Source organism: Sphaerodactylus townsendi, linkage group LG08 (assembly GCF_021028975.2).
Source record: "Sphaerodactylus townsendi isolate TG3544 linkage group LG08, MPM_Stown_v2.3, whole genome shotgun sequence".
In the NCBI taxonomy this organism is placed as follows: Eukaryota; Metazoa; Chordata; class Lepidosauria; order Squamata; family Sphaerodactylidae; genus Sphaerodactylus; species Sphaerodactylus townsendi.
In genome coordinates, this window is record NC_059432.1 from 39,955,004 (window position 1) to 39,974,821 (window position 19,818).

The 19,818-nt window shown below is 42.1% G+C and overlaps 1 protein-coding gene across 1 annotated transcript in view; it reads right to left on the reverse strand.

The window, feature by feature from the left end:
* JAKMIP3 (Janus kinase and microtubule interacting protein 3) overlaps window positions 1-19,212 on the reverse strand; it is a 124,523-nt gene extending 105,311 nt beyond the window's left edge. Inside the window, exon 1 of the mRNA XM_048506879.1 lies at window positions 19,007-19,212. The gene's annotated coding sequence lies outside the window, so the exon portion shown is untranslated. The remainder of the gene's footprint in view (window positions 1-19,006) is intronic.
* Between the last annotated feature and the right edge of the window lie 606 nt (window positions 19,213-19,818).

The following is a 19,818-nucleotide window of genomic DNA, read 5'->3' on the forward strand; positions in this document are numbered from 1 at the left end:
TTTCCATTAGTTAAACCTATGTAAAGGGAAGGTACATTACTTTTTTCCTGGCCAGCTAAAAAACAAAAACACTCTAAACTCCCATCGACTACAGTGAAGGAGTCACTTGTTTATTAAAATAATTAGAAACGTGATAGGTTGTGCTCTGAGGCTGGGCCAATCTCACTAAGGCTGTAATCTAAGAACTGTTTCCTGGGAGTAAATCCCATTGGATAAAATAGGAATTACTTCCAAGCAGATCTCCAAGTATACATAGCAGTGCAGCCTCTATGTCCCTGCATTATTGCTATACTGGTGATTTCAAAACTCTGTATTCCGTACTTAAAAATCACAATTATTAAACTAATGGCACCATGTGTTGCAAACTGCAGTGGAGATAACATGCAGGCACTAAAGGGGGTGAGCATGGATGTTTAAAGTTAAATAGATAGATAGCTAGATAGCTAGATAGCTAGATAGATAGATAGATAGATAGATAGATAGATAGATAGATAGATAGATAGATAGATAGATAGATAGATAGATAGATAGATAGATAGATAGATAGATAGATAGATAGATAGATAGATAGATAGATAGATAGATAGATAGATAGATAGATAGATAGATAGATAGATGTTAGTCCTATCAGTGAATCACTGATTCCCAGTTCACACTCCTTTTTAGAAAAAACTGTAAAGCTTTTTCTGCAATTAGTTAAATAGTAGACATAAATTACTCTACCCTACAGAATAAATTTGCAACAGAAGCAGATCTTGTAAAAAGGAACATTTTAACAGAAACAAACCCACACTTAAGGAATTGATAATGTGGTAGAGCAGAACCCCTCCCCCATCTTGCTGTTTGATGTGAATGCAGCTTGTCCAGGAAGAATCCCATTACAAGCCATGGACTTATCAAAGAGCCGATGGCCAGCCACAGGACACAGACATCTTTTCTGCACTCACAAAGACTTCCTGGCTTGCCTGGCAGTCCCACAGTCTCTGCAAGCAGTCAATTGCTGGGCCTCCTGGGGAAGAGCATATTTGAGGGGAGGCCATGCCCCTGCCAGCCCCACCGTAGTTACAGACCCGGGCATGGCGCCCCCTGCAATCTGGAAAACTGCTTAAATTTTTTTGACAAGGCATCTGCCTCTGAGTGGAAGTGAGTGGTAGGGCTGCAGATTTTTCTGGCAGCCTGTGTGCTGCAGTGGCTATTCAGCTTCTCTGGGTCTGCTCTGGGGGTGGCGGGTGGCAGCATTGGTGGCAGTGGCCCCTTAATAGCAGTGGATTAGGGGGACTTTTCATTGGCAGCCCCTCTTGTGGTACTAGGTACTGCTTTGGGAGATTCTAGAGTTGTGGGAGGGGGGCGGGTTCGGTGCCAACCCACGATAAGCCAAAACTGTTATGTGGAAAGTTGTGATGTGGAAGGGAAAACTGTATATTCTGGAAAATCCCTTTTGCCAGCCCTTGACCTCTTCAGAAACCACCATAAAATCACAAGGAAATTCCATACTTCGACCTGGCAACCCCAGCCAGGCCTAGCCCCTAAGATCCAAAAGGGTTCCGCTCCCTTCCCTAGCAGGACCAAGCATGGAATCTGTGGTTGCCTAGCAATGACCACTGAGGGAAGCTGTTGCTCAAAGCTACATGCAATCTTTTTATCATTTTAATTTTTTTAAAACTCCCCAATGAGGTTTTTTTTTTTGATTTCACATTTTTATGCAAACCTGGGGGTCTTTTCAGATTTACAGAAAGAATGATCATGTTTGTTCACAGCTCCAGTCAGCAGATTTAAGTATTCAAAGATCTGGCCAGCTTTGGTATTAGAATGTAAGATTGAAACAGTGAGAAGCAGCCCTCACTTATTTTCAGACTTCTATTTTAAAAAGCATATGCTTAAAAACAATAAATCCAGGTTATTTTGAGGTCAAAGCAACATGGCTTCTCAATAGTGCTGTTTAAACCATACAGTCATAAGTCATAATCCAACACAGAGCTAGTCACACAAGCCTGTTGAAAACTATGTGCTTAAGTGGCATTTAACTTTCTGGTTACCCACTTTGCCACAATATCATCTCCAGAAACTAGGACGAAGAGTAATGGATTCAAGGCACAGGGGAAAAAATTCCACCAAAACATTACGAAGAACTTCCTGACAGTAAGGGGTACCATGCAATGGAAGGGGAGGGAGGGAGGAATTGGGAGAGAGGGAGGGATGGCATGCGAGGGAGGGGGAGGAGGAGGGAGCCTGGCATCTGGACATGGCCCACCCACCCAAGTGGAGGGAAGGGAGGGGGAGGGGTTCCATGCAAGGGAAGGGGAGTGAGGGGAGGGGAGTGAGTGAGGGGTGGCATGCAAGGGAGGGTCAGAGGGGGAGGGCCCCCGGCATCTGGACCTGGCCCACCCACCCTAGAAGATTGTGGCAAAGTGGGTAATCAGAACCATTTCCCCCCACATATTAAGACAAAGCTGTTCATTTTCTCTGAAGTGATTTATTCCATGGCATGGTTCAGGTGGTATTATTTTCAAAACCAATATAAGGTATATTCATTGACATGGTTTTTACTTTGGAATGTTAGTGTCTTGACTGTATTCAGAATATTTATTTTTCCCCAGTGCCATTAAATAATTGCCTCTCTCTCTCTCTCTCTCTCTCTCTCTCTCTCTCTCTCTCTCACACACAGTTTTTCCTTTGAGTTTCCAAGAGTTGGAACAATAGGTTTTAAAAGAAAATACAGAGAGATCATTTTGCCACTGCAATGAAAAGAAAAATAAAATTACTGAATATTTAAAGCCTTCTCCATCAAAATGGCTGCTGTTGCTAGGAAACATGGACCACATATGAGGAAGTGCTCTATTCCTATGTTCTGTTGTGGCTTAAATTATACTGTCTTTGTATTTTTTTATAGAAGGTCTGAGCTGAATAGCAACAGTTTGGTTCTGTATATTATCAGCATGTATATGAGTTTAACCTGAGCAGCATAACAATTTCATCAAGGAGACCTGGACTGAGAAACACTTTCACTGCTAAATATCTCTTGGGCACAAGATCTAATAATGTAATAACATTATAAATTTTGTTTTCAGATTCCAGCCTGCCCCTTCCATCAGACATGTGGCAGGCAGCAACCTTTTAAAAGTGGAGCAGTAAAAATAGCAGAGCAAAATCTCTATTAAATGTTGTAGCTAGGAAGCTGCGGCATAAGGTCAGAGGGAAAGAAAACGGGGCTGGGGTTGGCTCTGCTTTCCCCCTACATCCTAATGCAGGGCAGATATTTTCCCTAACTGATCTGGTTAAAACCAACTTTGCAGGGATGTAAGGCGCACTGAGCATCTCAAGATGTGGAAGTCTCTGGTGCAAGAAGTGGATAAGAAACTTCCCCCCTCTATATAACTAGAATCCTCCCCCCCCCACATACACACACACAACAATAAGGGCTGGTGATGACACAACCTGGGGAATAGCCCTTCTTACCTGCAAAGGGCTAGGTTTAAGCAGACCAGCCACCAGGAGGATTGGCATGGCACACTTGGACATGGTATGTGCATCCTTTTTGCACAACTGTTCTTACCCTGAAGCCTTTAAGCTAGGAGGGACAGTATGTAGCTTTCCCCCCAACCCCATTTTCAGCTCCTGGCTGTACTGAAGCAAGTAGCTGTCAGGCGGGAACCTGGCATCTGAGGAGACTGTCTGCAGCTGGCAGGGGGAGCGAGGAGTCTGGGTGGAAAGTTACTTTCTTTTTTGCATAGCTGAAACAAGTAGGAGTGCCCAGGCCTGATGGCTGCTTGTCTCATCATTCTTTGGCCTTGGAGATCGCTAGTCTGAGTATACAGTACTGACCTTGATGGGCCAGTGGTCTAATTCAGTATAAAACAAGTTCCTGTTTCGGTTCAAATACTTCCTTCTTAAGGAGCAGCAGTGGCATAGGAGGTTAAGAGCTCGTGTATCTAATCTGGAGAAACCAGGTGTGATTCTCCGCTCTGCCGCCTGAGCTGTGGAGGTTTATCTGGGGAATTCACATTAGCCTGTGCACTCCCACACATGCCAGCTGGGTGACCTTGGGCTAGTCACAGCTTTTCGGAGCTCTCTCAGCCCCCCTCCCACCTCACAGGGTGTTTGTTGTGAGGGGGGAAGGGCAAAGGAGATTGTAAGCTCCTTTGAGTCTCCTACAGGAGAGAAAGGGGGGATATAAATCCAAACTCTTCTTCTTCTTGAAATCAACTATTTAAAACCAGCCTAAACAATGGCCACAGGAATGCCACACCTCCTTCAAAAGAAAAAGAAAAGAAAAAACGACACACACACCGAATCGGCAGTCAATCGGCAAAAATGGAGGTGAGAGCTAGTGGGGGGAGGGGCAGAAAAAAGAACCATTTTCCCTGGTAACACTATGCAGACAAAAAAAAAGACAAAACTGTTCTTTTTAAAACGTCTGCAAGACGTTTCATTTGTCCTGTGTAGAAATCACCAATTTCAGTGGGGCTCAGTGTGCTTAACTAGTTCTAGATTGTACCTCAGATTCACTTATCATCCTGATAATTCCACATAGTTATCTAGGTTACTCTGCATTCAGCAAAATCAAACAGGAAGCCAGTGGCACCTTAAAGACTTAACATTTGCTGGAGCATAAGCTTTTCAGAGTGTTAACCCCACTTCGTAGGATCCATGAAGTGTTCAATCATTATGTAGATATATTTATACTCATATGTTCTGTTCTATAGAAAGATGATAGTACAGTCAGTTGAGGTGCAGTGACTGAGAAAATTGTATGCTTCCACATTACAATATAGTCCTGAATGACGAATATGACAATTATCATTCATTGTTATGCTCTTCTTTTGTCCAAATCATTATTTTGTGCATTATTGAACATGGTGCTTTGATACAAGAGCATTTATACTTCATTGAACAACTTGCAAACAGATAGGGGGGGAGCAGGGTTAGGTAGGCACTAGGATCCAGGCAGAACATTCTACAATGAAGAAGGTCCAGCATTGTTTGTTCTGTGGCGGAGGTATATACAACCATATTATCATCTTTCTGTGGAACTGAACACAACAGTTGACAACCAAAAGAAGTGGTGTGTGTGTGTTTGTGTGGGTGAGTGGGTGGGTGGGTGGGAGATGTTACAAGGAGAGGCCTGTTTGAAACAATATCCAATTAAAAGAGTAACATATCCAATTAAAAGAGTAACCATACAGTTGACAAGGACTATTCCCAGTTGTTGAAAGAGAGAAGTGACTATAGGGTGCTAAATGTTGATACATTATAAAAGATGTTCCACCCACAGCCCAGTGTATCAATGAAACTCCTAAAGATGTATTTATTTAAAACTAGCGGGGCCTTGCCACGCGTTGCTGTGGCTTATTGAGGTGAAATGGGAAAGGAACAGTAGCAGCAAATCAGTTGCAGAGGCCAGCAGTACGTGCTTATGGAAACATGCAGGCTGATACTGTGCGATGTCATTGATGTGTGTGACTGGATCCTCCCTCACTTCTCTTCCCTTGCATGGCACCCATCCCCCTACCTCCCTCCCCTTTCCCTTTGCTAGAGTGGGTGGGTCATATCCAGATGCTGTGCCCCTCCCTCCCTCCCCTCCCTTGCATGCCACCCCTCACTCTCTCCCCTCCCTAACTTCTGTTCCCTTGTATGCCTCCCCCTCTGTCCCTTCCCTCTCCCACCCTTGCTTCCCTTGCATGCCACCCCTCCCCCTCCCTCCCTTTCATCTCCCTCTGCTAGGCTGGGTGAGTCATATCAAGTTGCTGGGTCCCCTGCCTCCCCTCCCTTGCATGCCACCCCTCACTCTCTCCCCTCCCTAACTTCTCTTCCCTTGCATGACTCCCCCTTCCCCCTCCCTCCGCTGAATGGGTATGAGAGTAGGTGTGTTGTGTGGTAGCAGTGGGTGAGGCACAGAGAGTGAAAGGTACCTGCGTGTGAGGGGGGGAACCCCACCTGATGTCTCACACGACAACGTGTGTATGTGTTTCACATCCACTGGAGTTATTGCCTATGTACTGTTTTCACTGCTCATATCTGGCCATCTGAGCGAACATTCTAAGGCAGTGGTGGAGAACCTTTTGCACTCCAGATGTTATAGACTATAATTCCCATCAGCCCCTGCCAGCACGGCCAATTGGCCATGCTGGCAGGGGCTGATGGGAATTGTAGTCCATAACATCTGGAGTGCCAAAGGTTCGCCACCACGGTTCTAAGGGCACGAACATTCTAAGGGTGACAGTTACACACAGGCAGCTTCATGGCCTGGTGCACCAGGAAAAGAAGTTTTACCTGGCTCAGGTGTGTTGTCTGACAGCGGGAGGTACGTAAGAACACAGTCGGGGGAATGAGTAAGTGTTTGTGAAATTTTCAGAGCGTTTGGGCCAGCAGGTGCGGGGTTATTCTCAAATCAACAAATGAATGGTTCCATTTTTATATATATAGATACTACCTATCAACTCATGCAGAGTGAAGCAGCTTACAAACCATTCTAAACATACAAAACAATGCAATCAACTGTAACAGAATCCAAATAAACAAATGCTTATAAGACAATAAAATTGATCAACCAACAGTAGTAACAACAGCAAAATGAGCTACAGCCTGGGAACATCACAGCATAACTTAAATATTGCCCTAAACCTAGGTTAATAAAGTGCCTTTGATCTAGTTTGATCTAGTTGATCTAGAACACATAAAATGGAAAATGGGCATGGAAGGAGGGAATTCCATAAATGAGATGCTACCATAACAATGTGCTACCCAACTCTCTAGTAGATACCAATTTCACTTCTTGGTCTCAAACTAGATTCCAATGAAAAGTTCAGATCAGAACCCAACTATATAAAGTATAATGAAAGTAAAGACACATGAACAAGCTATAATTCCTCTGTGATCAATACAATGAAAATAAAGTCTGGGGTGTTGTGTGGTTTCTGGGCTGTATGGCCATGTTCTAGTAGCATTTTCTCCTGACGTTTCAGAGGATCCTCTGAAGATGCCAGCCACAGATGCAGGCAATACGTCAGGAGAAAATGCTACTAGAACATGGTCATACAGTCCAGAAACCACACAACACCCCAGTGATTCCGGCTGTAAGATAAAATAAACTCTGCTTCTAAATAACCCAAACTGGCTTTATCATGGTAACTGGCTTGGCACCTAATAGCCCCCTCCAACCACAGTCGAAGTACCCATTCCATGCTCATTTGACCAGGTACATGTTCTTCCCTGTCCTGTTGAGTTTTTCCACTTGCAACTGGTCTGGGAGAAAAGTGCTTCAATCAATACAGTAAAGTGAGTTATGGAGGTTGGGGAGGAAGTCTTTCACCTCAGTTGGGACCCCAAGATATATTATTTTCCTGTTCTGTATGCCAATAAAGGCTTGTGTTGTGTTTTCCTGTTCTCCATTTTATTCTCACAACAGCCATGTGAGGTAGTGAGAGTGTGTCACCCAACCACTTTCCAAGGTGAACTGGGAATCTGACTGTTAGAGACACATATACTCATGTCTTTTTTCATGTCTGCTTTTTTCCCATGGAAACCTAGTTGGGAAAGAGAGTGGCCTATTTTTTTAACATAAAAAGTAGCACATCAGTGAAAGGAATGGTGGCAAAATGGGACAGCAGCATTATACTTTACATAGTTAAGTTAGAAGGAGATCTGAACTTCTCATTGGGATCTCGTGGTTTGAGACCAAGGCCAGCTGGTTAACTTCCAGATCCACCTCTTTTCACTGGACAAGAGTTCTGAGACTCATTCACAGAGTTACACTAACCTGTACTTAATGGGAAAGCTGAGAAAATCATCTTGATTTCAGATTTCCTCTAACTGCACTTCAATAACTTTGAATCAGTAATATTTGAATGCAAGTGTTAATGCAGTTGAAGTTTTGAGTCTCTTTGTCTACTAACCATAAGTTCCTGAGCAATTCAACTTATTCTGCTTAAGATAGTAGAGTATCCCCAGAAATGTACAAGAAATATACAAAGGCTGCAATTAGGATAAACAATACCAAAGGGAGGCAGCGTGGTGAAGTGGTTTAGAGCAATGGACTGGAGAACTGGGTTTGATCCCCCACTCTTCCACATGAAGCCTGCTGGGTGACCTTTGGCTAGTCACAGTTCTCTCAGAACTCTCTCAGCTCCACCTACCTCACAAGGTGTCTGCTATGGGGAGTTGAAGGGAAGGAATTTGTAAGTCACTTTGACACTCTTTATGGTTAAGAAAAGTGGGTTATAAATCCAAACTCTTCTTTTTCTTCAAAAAATAATCCATCAAGGAAAATAACTGCTCATAAAAAGTGCCTATGTGATGACTACATTGGCTTGTCACTTGATGGCAGCACGTAGACTGTGAGCAGTTGATCTGTACTAGGAAGGATAGACCTGAGTGAACATGACAATGTGTCACCCATAAGGAGACACAATCAAATAGTGCAGAAATAGGAACAGTCTTTAAAACTGGTAATGCACAGACTGAAGCTAACAGTCACATTCCCAAGGGAAGGAATTACACAGAGAGAGAGATGCTAAAAAGCGGGGCAGCCTCTTGGCTGGAGGGCTTGGCTGGCAGCCATCATACTTCATTTCACAATTCTCGAGCAAGTTTGCATTTGTAACTAAACAGCCATGTTCTGAAGTGCCCAAAGTGCCCGAGTATTTGATAAGCACTCTAATATTTAATGGGGTTTTTCCTTTTAAATTTTATTGGGATCTTTCTGCCTTTCTCTCTCTCTCTCAAGCACTCTCATTTTCTCTCAGCTCATTTGTTATTGAAATGCAAATGAGAGCTAGAAGAATTGGCAAGGCTTTGGAAAATGGAAGCCTGTGCTTTGACTTCTGGAAAGAGAGGAGGAACTACTGGTGAGGGTAGACCACAAGAAGGACAAGGCCGCGTTATCTCCCCACGCTCCTCTGTTCAAGTTGCTCCTCTATCCAAGCTGTTCGAATTACATAAGATGTTAGGATTCCATTCTGTTGGGTAATAGACTCCACAGTTTGCCCTTCATAGATAGAGCCAGTGTGGGCAACATATCCCTGCAAACATTTCCATAAGGACATGACTCAAAATGATATCTATATTCATTTTGCTAAGTCCTTCGAATTCTCATCAGCTAACTGAACTAAATCATTACCATTACTGATCTTACATAGATGTCATCAGAGAAAGAAATAACAGAATGCCCAATCAGCTTTAAGGTCAATAAATGTATTTCCTTAACTGAAAGCTCTATCAGATAACTGATTATAACAGTGGTTCTCAACCTGGGGGTCAGGATCCCATTGGGGGTCAAACGACCCTTTCACAGGGGTCGCCTAAGACTCTCTGCATCAGTGTTCTCCATCTGTAAAATGGATAAATGTTAGGGTTGGGGGTCACCACAACAAGAGGAACTGTATTAAAGGGTTGTGGCATTAGGAAGGTTGAGAACCACTGGATTATAAGGAGAATGATTTTCATGGATGTGTGCTCTATGGAGAGCCAATTTGGCACCATGTTGAGAATAGTAAACTAGGATTGTAGAGACCCAGTCTTGGTTTAAATCCTCACTGATAGTTCTGTAATGGAAAGCTGTAACATTACTTAGCTCAGTATATCTTGGACCAGTTTGAAAGAATTGTCATGAGGATAAAGTGGAGGAAGGGAAAACCAAAGAGCCTGAGCTCTTTTATAATAGAAACAATGTATGCAAAAAGGTGGGGAAAGAAGAAAAAAGGAAAAGAAAAGAAAGATAAAGATAAAGTATTTTAATATGCCATACTGAAAATAAACCTGTCCTATGCCAGGAACCTGTTGCAAGGTAAGGTAGCTCTGATGAACACAAGGACACATTGATAGCAGTTTTCCCAGTCACTTTCAATGGAAGGTACAGCTCTATGTTCTCAAAGCACTATTCATACAGAGCTGCCATTATAGTAAAGGGGAAGTTTTATGTGTCTGTTAAAGCACATATTGGATCCTGCATTGAAGTGATGCTTAATTCCCCACCTGGCCAAATCTCAGTTCTCCAAATCTTTTTAAAAAATTGATTAATCAAAATTCACTGTAAATTTCCATGAATATTCCTTTCCTTATAATCCCAAGGAAATAAACAGCTTCAGTAGCCAAGTTTTAGAAGGTACAAAGGTTTGGTGTAGTTGACTAAAAGAAGTCATGTCAGTCCCAACGTAGAGGGCAAACAGCTTAACCATATTTATAGTGTTTAAATGAGTTTTTAAGGTTTCCTGGTTTAAACGAATTCAAGTTGTCTTTGATATGCAAATGTAGGCACTTGTGTAAATCAAATAATTTAAAAAAAAAAACTCAGTACAGACCAGGATTCTGTAACTAGATTAAATCGGTTTAGAGTCTGAGTTTACATGGAGTAAGCAAGCTCAGCTTTACTCAGGCACCTGAATTATTATTTCATAAGAAGCAGAAGTTTGTTTCAGACTCAGAATCCACAATCATATTCTGCATGAAAAGAGAGGAGGGAAACACATGTGGCTATGGCAACAAGTTGGGTTGGTGTGCACCTTGTCTTAAGTGGAGATTGTTGTGATGTCTGAATGTTGCTGTAATGCAAATGTGATTCCAAATGGCATAGGAATGCTTCTGTAACACAAATGAGATTCCAAATGGTATAAGAATTGTTATACTGAGTAACAACCCACTGTCATTTTTCTTTGTTCTTTGTCAAGAAAATGATTAGTCTATAAGTGTCTTCCTTTTATGCAAAGGGAGCTGCTATCAATGTCTGCTGCATACTTAAAACTTATTGAGACAATTTGTTCATATGTATGCAGTGTGTGCTTGTGCAAGGGTGGGGCAGGGGTGCTTGATACAAGCTGCTTCCTGTGCCTTGTGGATCTGTTTGGTTTGCATTTTGATTTTTTCCTCCAGGTGCCCTGAGAAAAATGCAGCAAACCAAAATATTTAATGAAGCCCAAACAAAGTAAATAAGCATACGAGATGCTAACCCAGTATATAGACTGTAACACTTTAGAGTGTAGGTGGGGACTTAAATAAATTCCTTTATGTCCTCAAAAAGGCCCTTCACGTAGAAAACTAGCATGCCAAGTAGAAGAGTTCTAGGCCAACTTTATGATAGTAGCTTTCATGAAGGGAAGTTCTAGTGTGAAAGAACATTAAATTATGTGAAGTACTTCCACATAGTCCAAAGTGACACTGCTCAGATACAGAAACTCTTTTTAAAAGTGAGTGCAGTAGGATCCAATTTAGCCTGGGACTGCAACACATGGGAAGATTCAAACCTCCCCCAGCCCATTCTGCTTTCCTGTTCTGAAATGGCTTTGCTAATAAGCCAAACACATAAGCACTGAACATAAGAGTCACCAACCATCAGCCATCTGAAAGATTGGGCTGGGGAGGAGTCAAAGGCCCCTTCTGCACGGACCATGTAAAGCGGGTTGCAGTTTGGAAATGTGTTTTTAAAGGAATGGGCAGCCTCCCTCCCCAGCCATTCACTCGCAAGCCGCTGCAACCAGGACTTTTTAAAAGTGTGATTCTTGAATAATCCATGGGGGGGGGGGGGCGACACAGGGCAGACTTGCGTTAGGGGAGGGATCTGTGCAAAGTTCCTCCCCCAAACAGGTTTTATACTATCCTTAACCTGCATTTATTGGCATCCTGTGATGTAGTGTAACCAGAACTGTGACCCCATTTCTTCCAGGAGAAAGTGTGGTGGCACTGTAATGGATGGAATGACAGCCACAGTGATTGAAATCTGGGCTCTTCACCTTTAATCACAAATCTTAAGAGCAGAATGAAAATTTCAATCTCAGGAGCAATTATTTCATTCTGAGAATTGTCATTCCAATCCCAGGGCACTTCTGCTACTCCCTGGGGCCATTAATCTGCCCTGGGCGGGGGGGAAGAATTTCAGGTTCATTTCAGGTTCAAAACCATTGTGGGGATTGTCATTCCACTCTGGTGGCTGTCATTGCAGGCCCAGAACATATCTGCTACTCTCAGGGACTGTCACTCCACCTTTGGACTATCATTCTAGTCCCAGAACACTTCTGCTACCCCTGGGCCCCCGTTCCACTCTGGGTGTTGTAATTCCCCCAGTCTCTTCCTACACAATAGCACTTGGCAGCTGAGGGTGGGCACTGGATTTTTCAGTCCCCCATCCTCTGACTCCTCATTGCACTCTGGGAAATGCAGTCCCAAAGCTATGCCTCATTATGTGTCTTTCTGGACTGTGTGATCCGGAGTAATTCTTACAGGAAGGGAACCTGTCAAAAGAGCTATCTCAGAAATGAAAAACGCAGGTGCAGGAAAACTGCAGCTCACTTTCCTGCTCATGTTGCATTTGCAGGTACAGAAAACTTAGACTTATGAGTCATAATGGCTGCCAACCAGTGCATTCATATGCTCATAACTCCTACATGAAATAAATGGGCTTTAAGCAGATATAACTGCATCTTGGATAATGGCCTATTAATGTTAAACAGTGCTGCTGAGTAAGCCTCATTCACTGCAGTGGGTTCAAACCACCATATCTTCCACTGTTATGAGGAGAAGCTGTGCAACATGGATTGCCCTAGATGGCGATTATTTTGTGCAGTGTAAGTCTGAGGCCCACTCCACATGGGCCAACAACACTGGTGTGGGCCCGGTAAAAACACCGCTTGGGGGGAGAACTTTGCACGGCTGCCGCCTACAAAACAAAGCAGCACCTTCCTTCCCCCCACCCAACCAGTGTTTTTGAAACTTGCTAAACTAATGAGGTTTTTTTTTAAAAAAAACCACTGTTGTGCACCCGGTGCCAAGCAGATGGCACAAGGTGGGAGGCACCGCTTTTAGGCACATTCTTTTTTAAACTTACCTTCTCTTCCCTGCGCAGCTCTGCAGGGATGAGGGGATTCGCTTCCTGCCCTCGACCCCTGAGCCATTGCCATGGCCATGGGGGGGAGGAGGGTCCCCTCATCCCTGTGGAGCTGCACAGGGAAGAGAAGTTAAGTTTTTTTAAAGACATGTCTCCATGAGGAGGCGCCTCCATGAGCCATAGCAGCTCCAGGGCCGCCTGCACAGAAGCTTGCCAATGAATCCAAGGCTGCACCAGGGTCATTTGTCCTGGTGTGCAGTCGCTTCACTGGCCCGTGTGGAGTGGGCCAGAAATTTGTTAAATGTAACAATTGACTTTGCTTGGGTTCTCTAATTCTTGACATTTCCTTTCTGGTTTTTATAGGCTTGGCAAAGGGGAATTCAGGAAAGATCCACTGCTACCTAGGAATCAACACATCATCTGAATAATTGTGAGTTCCATTTCTATTTCTATAGTTAGTGTTACATCCTATATTAGAAGTCACTACTCTCCTTTGGCTGAATTTAGTTGTCTCTACTTGCTGACTTGGAGGTGAAAGATGGTTTTCAAGGAAGAGGCAACTGGGGTGAAAGTACGTGCCAGTTGTCCACTTTTAGGGATATTGCAACACCAGATCATTCAAAAATATGTATCAGATCATTTTTGGAAACTTAGTAGTATTTTTCTACATATCCAGGGACTTCCTCAAGTAGGTACTTATGTTATATTTGCATAGCCCCATTGTACTGCTTTAGTCATCTACATAGGGGCCAGTCAGTTTAGCTGTCATGGTAACTGTGCCATAATAAGTCTACAGTCTCAAAATGATAATTGCTGCAACATGGAAAATCACCATGTTGCAGTCCCGGGGTGTGTGTTAGTGTGACTGAACTAGAGCAATTTGCACTAAAAAGGTTGGAAGTCACAAGACTGGGTATCTTATAAAAACTCAGAAATACTTTGCTGCTATATACAAGGCAAATCTCCAAAGTTTCAGCACAGTGTACAGTTGTGTGGGACTTATTCTTCAGCCTCCACTATGATATTAAAATAGTATCAGTACAGTATGCAAAAAAGTGGGACTTGTGTCTCATTCTCCAGTGGCATTAAAGTAGTATCGACATAGCATGGGACTTGTCTTTCAATCTCCACAAAGACACTTCATCACATCAATACTATATACAAATGCTTGCACCGGTGAAAGCTCTGGGAGGTCTAATAACATTTTAAGCCAGCAAAGACACAGTGAGGTTAGCAATACCTGGGAGCTCACTATCTGAATATTACTTATTTCAAACTTGAGAACAGCACACCATAAAACTTCCGTGCTGGGTGTAAACAGTTGTGCATAGTGTTGATATGATAAAGTGTCTTTGTGGAGACTGAAAGACAAATTTCACAGTTTGTATACTATATTGATACTTCTTTATTGTCGGTGGAGACTGAGACAGCAGTGGCATAGTGGTTAAGAGCAGGTGTACTCTAATCTGGAGGAACTGGGTTTGATTCCCTGCTCTGCTGCCTGAGCTGTGGAGGCTTATTTGGGGACTTCAGATAAACCTGTACACTCCCACACACGCCAGCTGGGTGACCTTGAGCTAGTCATAGCTCTACAGAGCTCACCTACCTCACAGGGTGTTTGTTGTGAGCGGGAAAGGGGAAAGAGTTTGTAAGCCCCTTTGAGTCTCCTTACAGGAGAGAAAGGGGGGATATAAATCCAACTCTTCTCCTTCTTCTTCTTCTGAGACACAGGTCCCAGCTTTTTGTATACTGTACTGAAACTACTTAGGTGTCAGTGGAGACAGAATAATAAGTCCCACACAACTGTACACTGCGCTGAAATTTTGGAGATTTGCCTTGTATATAGTAGTAAAGTATTTCTAAGTTGTTATAAGATATCCAGTCTTGTGACGGCTAACCTTTTTGGTGCAAATTGCTCTAGCTTGGCAACGTGGGAAATGACAGACTGTGCATTCCATGCTGCCTTCATGTTAATTTGCATGAATTTACTTGAATAATCTCCTAGCCCACTCAGAAATTTAAAATCTAGAGATGTGCCAGAGATGGTAAAAACATGAATAATGACAACTCTAGTTTTCACACACACACACACACACACACACACACACACACACACACACACACACACACACAGAGAAAGAGAGAGAGAGAGAGAGAGAGAATTCCTCAAAGACAAAAATATGAACAGTAATTTACCAGCCCAGTAGGAAGAAAATAAAGGCTGTCCCTGGTAATTAGGAATAGTTGGAGCAACTATTGGTATTAAAGTTTGTTGTCAAGTTTGAAACATCCTGGGAGAGAAATGAATTTTAAAGCAATGGTTTATATGAACCATTGGATGCAAAGAGTACGGTATAACAATCAATAAACCTTAAAGAATCATAAAAATGCCATTTTAATATGCTTTCAGTTACTCATAAAATTCAGTGCTAATGAACAAGTGTGATGTTCTTTGCATATTAATCAGTGGCAAAACTGAAAAAGCTTATGTAAAAAGCTCTCGATTGAGTTTTTTTAAAAGATTGAAACTATTTTATGAGTGGTAAAAATAAACAGGCTATAAACTGTCCACTTTTACAAGAACCAAAATATAAAGTTTATTACATTGGACTATTTAGCAACTTAGCATTAATATTTAGTTTTGTGGCAGTATTGCACAGAAGCCCGTACATGTGAATTATTCCATGTTTGTTCTAAAAGTCTTTTCTACTACACTTTTATCCAGTCTTCCCTCCAAAGAGCTCCCAGTCTCTTTCTTTCTGAAACCAGTAAATAGAACAAAGACAATGATTTTTTTAGACAATGTGGAGGAAAGGATAAGAAATAACTGCTGTTCCCTCTTGAATGTGAAGGGGCTCTGTGATGTAATTATTTTAATAAATAAATGAATAGAAGTTAGACATTTCTTGGGACATCACATTTGCTTACAGAGGAAGTGTCTAGTTTATGAAAAACGGAACATAAAACTTATAAGTTTGGAGTAGAATGAGAGAACATAAAGTCTGACAAGTAGGGTTGTCAGTTCCCCTGGCCTCCAGCAGGAGTTAGTGGTGGGGGTGTCATCAGTTCTAGATTGGGGAACCCCTGAACATCTGGGATGGAGCCTGGAGAGGATGAGGACCTCAGTGGGGTACAATACCATGGCATCTACTCTCCAAAACATCCATTTTCTTCAGGGGAACTGATTTTTGTAATCTGAAGATGAAGTTTAATTCTGAGAGATCCCCATGTCCCACCTGGAGGCTGGCATCCCTATTGACAATTGTATAGAGGCTAACTTAAATGTTAGCTCTTACTATTTTATTATTATTTATTATATCTCTATCCCTCCCATCCCAGGCAAAGTCAGGCTCAGGGTGGTTTACAACTTAAAACATAAACATTCTAATACTAAATAACATAATATACTAAAATTATATACACATCACAAGATGGCTATGTCAATAAACCTAAAACTGTACCACCTTACATCCTGATTTAATGCCCTCTCTCTGTAAATATATATATATGCCAGGTGGGGGAAGGAAATAGAAGGTAGCCCTATAAGAATGCAAGACGGTAATCTGACATTTGAAATTTGAAAACACAAGTACAGAAAAGACAAAAAAACCCCTCTGCCCATCACTCAGATCTTTATATCTGGAGGGTCCAGGGTAACAAACAGATGGATATTACAGACTACACTCTGAAAGGTTAAGACAACAGCCCTAAGATTCCACACAAGTCATGTGATTAAATAAGTTCCAGCTATAGGTATAAATATGCATATCTGAATTTGTGTAGGCAAGGATTCAACTTTGTGAAACTGGAACTATTTTGGGCTTGTTGCAGATGATGTCAAATGTGTACATTTATTTTCTAAGTTGATTCCACAAGATGTTTTTTTTTTAAATGAAAGAGCACAAACAAGACAAACATTGGCATTTAGGTATTTCAGTAGATGACAGAGCTTTCTTCTTATTGGGGAAATTACTTGGTGTACACTTTAGGTTACTTTGGATAAATTGGACTGTTCTGTTGCAATAATCTGTACAGAAATATTCTCTAAATGCTTCTGTAATAATACATAGTTTATGTTGCATTGGCTGTAATGTAATGCAGTCTGCTAAGGATTATGCACTCATTCAGCCATTGGTGAGGAGCACACATGTTGTACTTCCTTATAAGAAAAAAACAACCATCAGAGATTATAAGCACCACGTTAAAAAGAGATCATTTGGATCAACAAAATAAAACGTAAATATCCATTGATTTCATGTCAGCACTCTATATATTTAATCTAACTGTGGAATATAGGTATGTCAAAGTGGATAAGAAGGATTTGGGGCCTTACTAACATCCTCATTAGTATCACAAGTTTATTCATTTTTGTTGGTTCTTTTGGTCTGTACTGGAAGCAAATGTCCTTTCCTCACAAGACAGAGCTTTGAAAATAGTTTGAGAGTTCCCTTCAGTATGTAATTGCCTCAGAGTTACTTAGACGTTAGCTTTAAATCAAGTGAGATAAAGTGCTGAAGCTTTTACTAGTGTTTAGAAATAGATGCATTAAAGAGAAGTGCTGAAATACTAGCATAAATCATTTTTTTAGAAACATGCATATATAATCACCCACTGAAGTAAATTTTGTAGCACATTCTGCATGTCTGGTTTGTGCAAAATTAATGTTCAGTGACTCACTTTTTAATCAACGGAATCCCCTGACCCTTTTCAGTTGTTTGTTGTATCAAACAGCTAAAGTGAGGGAGTACTTTGGACCAACATGACTTCTGAAATTAGACTATGAAGGCTGAAGTTGCTCCATCTTCTGGATCACTCTTCTAACTTTCCATATATGACAATAATAACAACAAGGAACTGCTTGAAGTGTTGCCTTTTGTTATCTATTAGAGCTGTTATAAAACTATACACTTTAAAGTGACAGATCCCCTTTCCAAATCTCCCTCTTCCACATAAGAAAGCTCCTGTAACAACGCCCTGTTTAAATCAAAGCATGGTATTGTCAAGACAGCAATGTTCAAATTTTGCCATACAGGGCAATGACCACAGCAGCCCAGAGTGTTAAGAGCTCAGAACTTTTAGTGAACTGCTGGTATACAACAGCCCATCTTGCCTATTGTACTCAGAGACCAAAAGTCAAAATATCTCAATCATTAGGCATTGAACAGCTTTGTAATCAAACACCATCTTAAACTGAATTTAAAACTGTCTGCATCAAGTGAAGCTTACCTTCACCTTTACCTTTATATGCAGCTTAATGGGTCAAATGACATTTACATGCAACAAGGGAATAGATGTTTCTGAAATGACAAATTCCCTTTTAATTTAAGATTCAATTCCAGAAAGTTCTCATGTCATCCAATTTAAGAAGGGTCAGACTGACCCATAGCTCGTCCACAGCTAACAGAGTTCACTGTCACTTGCAAGACCTGATGATAAAGAGGATGCTAAACATACAAAACTACAGTCTGGACCTGTCTGGGTAGCTAGCAGTTCAGCTCCACACAATCCTTTCGGAAGTATCTGAAACGAGATGGGTGTACCTCTCTGTGCAACAGAATACAATCCACTGAAATTAGCAAGGCCCGCCTCTTTATAAACTGTATCATCCTCAGGAATAACATCTATATTTGATTAACCAACAGCAGCTTCTTCCTACAAAGTGTGCCAGACGCAGCATGCAAAACAGAGACTGTGCAACGGATTACTCAAAATGCACAAGCAGGCTGTTATATAACTGAATGTGCAAAGACACCGATGCGGTTTCAATAGAGAAAAAAAGCGCAAGTATGCATAGAACTAACCTTACAGGCATGCTCCATCATGATGGACACATTGCTTGTCTGCTTTACCTGATGAAAGTACCATTCGGTGTATTGCAGAGTACTTCATCCTAAAACCTGTAGGCTGTTTCTAGCAGACAGATTTTAAAAAGGGGCATGTTTTTGGTGCATTTTGCCATTCACGCTGCAAAAAGCTACCATATCTTTTTTTGGAGGGGAAAACCCCCCCAAGAATAATTCAAAAAGTTCATTCCATCCTTGCTGTTTGAGATGACATTTTTCTATCCTCCAAACAGGGTGGACCAGAGGGGAGACCATGATTCATCAAGCAAGTCCAGGGAAGCAGTTAGAGGAGAAGGGAGAGGAAAAAGAGGAGGTCGGAACCAACTATACGGTTAAAAAAAAATCTGCTCACCATGCATACACTCTCAAAGTGAAGGATCAGGCCAGCCTGACTGAGGCAAGAGCTAGAGAGGAATTTCACGGACAGGTTGCAGTTGCCGGGTGATGCACTGGATGCTCTCCTCCCTCCTGGGAGAATGAGCTCATTGCGAGACTCCAACAGCCGCCCTTCAGCCATTGCAGTGACACTGCAGCTAGCAGTTGAGCATCAGCGCGTCATCAGAGAAGCTCACTTTGAGAACGGAAGCCCTCCCTTTCAGGAACAGAAACTACAGGGACGCTTGAGAGCCCCTCTTCCAGGAGTGCAGCAGCAAGCAACCATCCCTTCACACCCGCACTGTTGGGTTTTTATCAATGCTCCTCCAGCATCCTGGGCAGGGGATGGATTCTTGGTATCACTCAGCCCGTTGCCAAGGTTACAGAGCTTCCTCCCCCTCCCTGTTGCCAAGTAGCATGTGCCGAGCCAAAAAGATACTGACATTTAGAAGCTCAGAAGCTGCTGTTGCAATTTTGAAGAGGCAGAGGAGACATTTGAGGGAATTCGGCAGAAATCCTCACACTTGGCCTGTCTTTAATTGAAATGCCATTGCTGGTCATGTTTTGTACCACACCATTTCCTAAAAGGAGGAATTTCCTTGCCAAGGAGCTTGCCTGTGTAAGTTTCTAGAACATATTTAGGGGAGAGCAGATCCTACAGCATATTAACCCCTGGTGAAATGCCTTGTGCTTTCTGTTATGTCTGAAATGGAATGTGACCTCCCACCTTGGTAATGACTGAATAGTAAATAACAAACCAGTCAGGTAGCACTGTGAATAGTGCACTGC